Source organism: Hordeum vulgare, chromosome 7H (assembly GCF_904849725.1).
Source record: "Hordeum vulgare subsp. vulgare chromosome 7H, MorexV3_pseudomolecules_assembly, whole genome shotgun sequence".
In the NCBI taxonomy this organism is placed as follows: Eukaryota; Viridiplantae; Streptophyta; class Magnoliopsida; order Poales; family Poaceae; genus Hordeum; species Hordeum vulgare.
In genome coordinates this window covers 620958875-620964874 of record NC_058524.1, presented here as the reverse complement: position 1 = coordinate 620964874, position 6000 = coordinate 620958875, and the positions used below count along the sequence as shown (strand labels likewise).

At 45.5% G+C, this 6000-nt stretch overlaps 1 pseudogene; it reads left to right on the top strand.

Moving 5' to 3' along the window:
- The first annotated feature begins 2709 nt into the window (after window positions 1-2709).
- On the top strand, window positions 2710-3587 carry LOC123409575 (annotated as a pseudogene).
- Window positions 3588-6000: the final 2413 nt, after the last annotated feature.

Below are 6000 nucleotides of genomic sequence, written 5' to 3'. Positions count from 1 at the left end.
TTCCCTCCTCGGAATCTTGGATCATTGTAGTTGTAGTCGTCGTGTGAATCTACCGCCGCAAGAGCTCTAGATCCAGACCGTCCAACAAACAGGACCTGGCCACCTAAGTCCTTGACCTCCGACCATACTTTGTTTTCCATGTCCGCCTCAAACACCTGCAGGTTCATCGTCCAGTGATCAACCTCGATGAGTGACGTCCGGCGGGTGATGCCCCACCGGACCATCAATAGCTTTTCCCCGTCGAAAGAAGTGACCAGGTGGAGGTAATACCGGGGGAACGTCTGCCGCTGGGTCTTCCTTGATGACATGCTGAACGCGTGTCTGGAGTACCGGTGTGTCCCGGACCAAATCGTAGGCGAAGAGGTCCTCCGTCTGGGTGATGGTGAAGACCTTTCCACGGTGGAAGGTGATGTCTTTGATGAAGCTTCGACCACGGTGCTCATCACCGAACATGGGGACTACAGCGTCCCAAAACAGAAGCGTCGGCGGTTGGGTTTCCGGCAAGAAATACCGAAAGTTGAAAACCTTGTCGAAGACCGCGACGACGAGATCAGACGAGCACACGACCATCTTTTCCAGCTTTAAGGGTCCTGCCATGCAAGGTTCGTAGTCGCCGACGACGACGTCGCCAGAATGCGATGAGGTGCTCCAGAGGTAGCGGCACGGGACCTCGATGGGAGGCGTGGATGGGGAGGAAGGGTTATGGAGGAAGCACCGGCCGGAGAGCTTGTGCTCGTACAGCACCCAGCTGCCGAAGGTGGCGCCCGCACGGAAGCCCCTGGGCGCCGCGATGTGGCGCACCTTGACGTTGTCATCGGTGAGGCTCTGGTAGGCGCTGCGGCCGAAGGTGATGCATGGCACTGCTGTTGGTAACGACGGACTCAGCTGCCGTGCGGCGAGGCGCCAGCCATTACAGACCGCGGCGAAGCTCGCGCGGTCGGTGTGGCATAGCAGCCGGGACAGGATGAGGCCTACAATGTCCGGCGGGAGGTCGGGCCATGGCGAACAAGTAATCTTGCCGAGGGACAGACCCATGATCGATGGATCAACCAAGTATGCTTAATTTATTAATCGATCGGATAGGGACGATCGGGCAGACGTAACTACGGCTCGATGACACGAGCTTACGCAGGTTTCAGCTGATATCCTCTCGAAACAAGTTTCACACAATTAATCAACCGTGCTGTGCTGTGCTGTGCCGTGACGGAATTCCGTATGCGTCTCTGAACGTGACTGCTTTGATCACGGCGAGGCACATATCGCGAGCGCGTACGAAAGTAAACCAAAGGAACTTTCTTTTTGAGTGTGTGCAGGAAAAGTAGGACGTGGACTTGTTGATTGGATTGGAGCCACGCGCGATGTGTACAACTACAACATTAATTAATTGGAGACAAATGCCTCAAAGTAATGAAAGTAAGCGACCCACTACAAGTTTCCAGCATCTTTTATCTAAAAAAAAAGTTACCCATCAATGTTACCAGTAAGTTAAAAAAAAACAATTCGTTTTTCGGATTTTAAAAATCACCGTCATGTCACGTTTTTGTAAAATGATAGTATATTAAAACAACGTGAACTGGTAAGTAGAGTGATGGCTAATGTTGCAACGCTCCACACGGGAGACCAGGGTGCTGGTTCTCACTAGTTTTTCTCTTCCTTTTTTCCACTCTTGAGCATGGGCCAGCCCCTGCGCAGGTCGGAGCGCCCTCTATTTTGTTTTTTACTTTATTATTATTTTTTGCTTTTTTCTTCTCTAAATTAATCCCAGATTTTAAAAGTAAAAATACCAAAAAGTTGCGTGCCTGAAAAAAGTAGGAAAATCATAAACTGTTTGTGTATCCAATAAATATTCGAAATGTCATAAAAAATTCATGATTTCGAAAATTTCTCACATACTATAAAACAAATCCCGCTTTCAAATAAATTGTCATGAAATAAAATATGTTCATGATTTTTCAAAATGATCCAATATTCAAAACAGATTCATGAATTTGAATAACTTCTCCATCATATTCTAGAAAATCTTCACAAAAATTAAGACACATCCGTAAATAATGAACAAAACGAACTGTGGCTTATGTAAACGTTTTATTAGGAGATCTGTAAAGTTCGTTTCACAATTTTATTTAGTCCCTCGCATATCAAAAAGTTGTGAGTTTACCAAGTCTAAGCGAAAGGGAATCTGCCGTCGTGATGGTTCAACCAGTAGCTCCCCTTCCACCTCTCCTCTCTCGCACTTGACAACGCACCAAAAAAAAGATAAAAGGAAAAAAAATCGGGAAAGCAGCACGATCAAGCCGTCCCACTCGCCACGACTCCCACCAGCATCGCGCCTCACGGTTTCCACTCGCATCCTGCCCAATCTCGTGCCGGTCCTCCCTCGCATCGGCGCTACCCCAATCCCCTCGCCGCTATGTGCACGGTGGGCAGAGTCCTCCTGCGTGGCTCCGCCTCGTGCGCAACTCCTCCCCAATGGAGCCTTTTCTCGCTCCATGCAGGCCGTGGGCGCGCCAGCGTGGTTTGAGTCCCCCGGATCACCCGGCGGCGGCGCGAAGGATGCTGCGAAGAGGAGGACGACCGGAGGGTGGCCATGGAACGTTTGCGGATCTGGAGGATTGCGCCGTGGTGGCCAACGACGGCTATGAGCATATCAACTGTTTTCTAAGCGAACGGCGAGAGAGATAGAGGATCGTCCACGGCCGCCTGAACTAGATGACCATCACACGACACATGCTGAACGAGCAGAGCAGGCACCTGGAGTTGTGCGGCGACCTCACCATCCTCCTCTGTCCTCGGCTGCAAGTTCGTCACCTCCGCCGTCAACAAGGCCGGCCTCGCCAAGCTCATCTGCCTCTCAGGCGAGAACAACGTCCAAGCAAGCCATTCTTCATGTTTCTTCTGTTCATCACAGTTGTTCTTCCATGAGAATGTTGGTATGATGATGATTGCCTATGTGGGTTCTTCAGGGGGAAGAGCAGAAGAAGTTGGACGTGCTCTCCAACAAGGTATTCGTCAATGCTTTTGGCAGCAGCAGACGGGACACACTGTATTTGTGAGACTCCACACTGCGAACGACCTCATATATGCATCCTGTTCTTGTGTCCGAGGATGGGGAGGCTACGCTGGTAGACCCAAAGCTCCGTGGAAAGTGTGTAAACAACTTACATAGGTTCTACTCACAAAGCTGACATGGTTGAGCAATTTTATTCTGTTGTTTCTGATGAAATAATGTGGCTCTTCATTTCCCATTAGGTAACGTGTCTACTTTGATCCCCTGGATGTCCCCTCCAACATCAACTGCGGTATCTCCATTGGAACCGTATGCACACAATTAATTTCAAAGCTAAAACGGTTGAACGGAATGCACACCTAGAAAGAAAATGGAGTCACTATCTGACATGCTTGCTCTTTTCAAAGCAAGAAGCTATGTAGTATGCTGCATGGTTTATTCCTTTACTTACATCCTTTCTTTCTCCCTACAGATCTTTGAACCAAGACACCCTGACTGGAGGAAGTACGGGAGCTGCAGCCTGGGAAGGACACCCACACACCCTGTTGCTCTTTTCACATCGAAAATGGTTGATCAATAGATGTGTGGATTGCTGCTGGGTGCTGCATGTATGGAATTTGCTGCACGGTAATTAATCAATCCTCCTCCATTGATGTTCCACAAGCAAGATCAATCGTGTGTGATTATATCTGAATTGGCTTGTGTACGTTAATTTTTGCAGCTTATTCTGAACATTGTAAATGGTGTCAACGGCTTCACGCCTGAACGACCCTTCCCTCGAGGAGTTCATAATGACTCATTCAGATATCAAGTTGTGTTGTGCCATCAGCCTATCACACAAATGATATTTATTTTCTTTTTCGAAAAATTCACCAAGAAGCGTACCACTCAGATGCTACCATTCTGTACTATAGGATGATTTATTTCTACCTATGTGTTTTCTTGAAATAATTAAATAATATTGTATGAGGGATAGGCTTAGGAGCCTCATTTATTTTCATTTCAATTTCTACCTATGTGTTTCCTTTCTGTTTTGTGTATATTGAAATAAATTGTTTGCATTATTTCAAGATGTCGAAACAACAGTTGTTGTTACCAATCTTTCGGTGAACGTTTGTTGATCAACCATTTTCGATTTGATCGTAGCAGAGGAATTATGTCAGGAAGGCATCTTTCTAGGACACAGTTGGAAAAGGAGGCATATAGAGAAGACAAGAGATATAAAGGGTTGCATGGTTGTAACTACGGGAAGGGATCACAAGGTGTCAGTTTCGTGCATGGTTGAAATCATGGTTGGATGCGGTTTTTCAATATTTAAGGATTGTTGAATAAATATATGTATATTGTCCTCATTTCATAATACATGGCTTTCTATTGTGTGTTCAAAATATTAGAGAAATATCTAAAAGTGAACATACTATACTAAATAAACTAGGTAAAAAAATTGTAAAACACTAGCCAATATCTGAAATATTTCCATTACCAATCTTTTAATGGTAATTACCTTTCCCGTAGCAACGCATGTTCTTTCTCAAGTTTGTTTGCACATTTTCTCTTCTCCTTTTGTACAAGTGGTATGTGCATGTTCTGTTGTACATAAGACACCTCCACTATACAGAAGGAACTGAAAATATGGGTCGTTTTCTATATATATTGTGTGTGTGGAGGGGGGGTCCTGATCTTGCATATGACAAGCCGTATGAACACCGGCATGACCGTCGTTGTCTGACGTACGCTTCAGGACGGCCACCAGAAAGAACCCGAGATGGCACCATTATGCGGAAGCTCCCGGTTATGGTGAGACAAAAACTCCAGAATACTTACAATTCTATTGGTTAGTTTTTGTGAGCTATATTAAAATGACTAAATGCTTATTTAGCTTTCATACACAGTTAAGTTTATTCTCGTACCACAATATTGGTTATAGTAAATACCGCTACATTAAATTAAGGCCACGCTTATCATTCATCAGTATAGCTCAGGCACGGTCCGACAATGCAGTTTCCTCAGCCACAAAATATTATGTTGTAACCGCCTTAACAAATCAAGTCACGATGAGCATCATATTTTTAGTTTTTAAAATTACATTTTAAAAATGCCTTATCTCATCATGACATCATTCAGATATACTTTGAGAAATGACGTTTCAAATATCCTTATGTCATTATTGCATTTGATTCGTATTTTTTTTATATCTATCACACGTGCATAATCTGATAGTTTTTCTCTCGTTGCAGCCTGCGGACATATTTTGCTAGTGCATATATAACGCGGCAAAAGCTCACTTCAAAAGTGCATCCCCAGCACACCATTGTTTTTTAGGGGCACGAAGCATTCTAGTTGTTAGCTTTTGTTTCTTTTTCTGACATATGTTTAGGGGTAATCGCCCTTGTTATTGGCAACGTACGGCTTCCTAGACGTCTCTCAGTGAGCGACTCAAAATTCGGCCCATCGGACCCACACTAACCCCTTTTTTTCTCGGCTCTCATTTCTCTTCCCTTTTCTCATGGAGAGGCATCCCTCAAAAATAAAAAATCTCATGGAGACGCCGTGCCGCGCGCCAACTGCCAGCGAAACCGGGTAGAGCAGCGGCACCCCGGAGTCCCGGTGTATCGCGGCCTTATTCTTGCCCGCGCTCGTCCGTGACGCCCCCTCTCATCTCTCGCACCGCTTGCTTTGGTCTTCCTTGATTCCTCACGAGAGGTTCATGTGCCCCTGTAGTCGTAGACATGTCATATGACATTAAGCTTTCCCTGCTACTGTCATTACTCTGAATTGGTACGGTGGTTGCTATGAATTTGTGCAACTGAGCAAAACTTTGAATTTGCAGGGTACGCATATAGGAATGGCTGCAGCATACTCAACAAAATGTATTACTTATTCAGTCTTCACAGGCCGGCTTTATACCAAAAGATACCACTACTTGTAGCATCTGTATGTGCATGGTGTGGCAATGTCTTTTGCTCAATGTCTTCGGTCACATCTATGGTGTT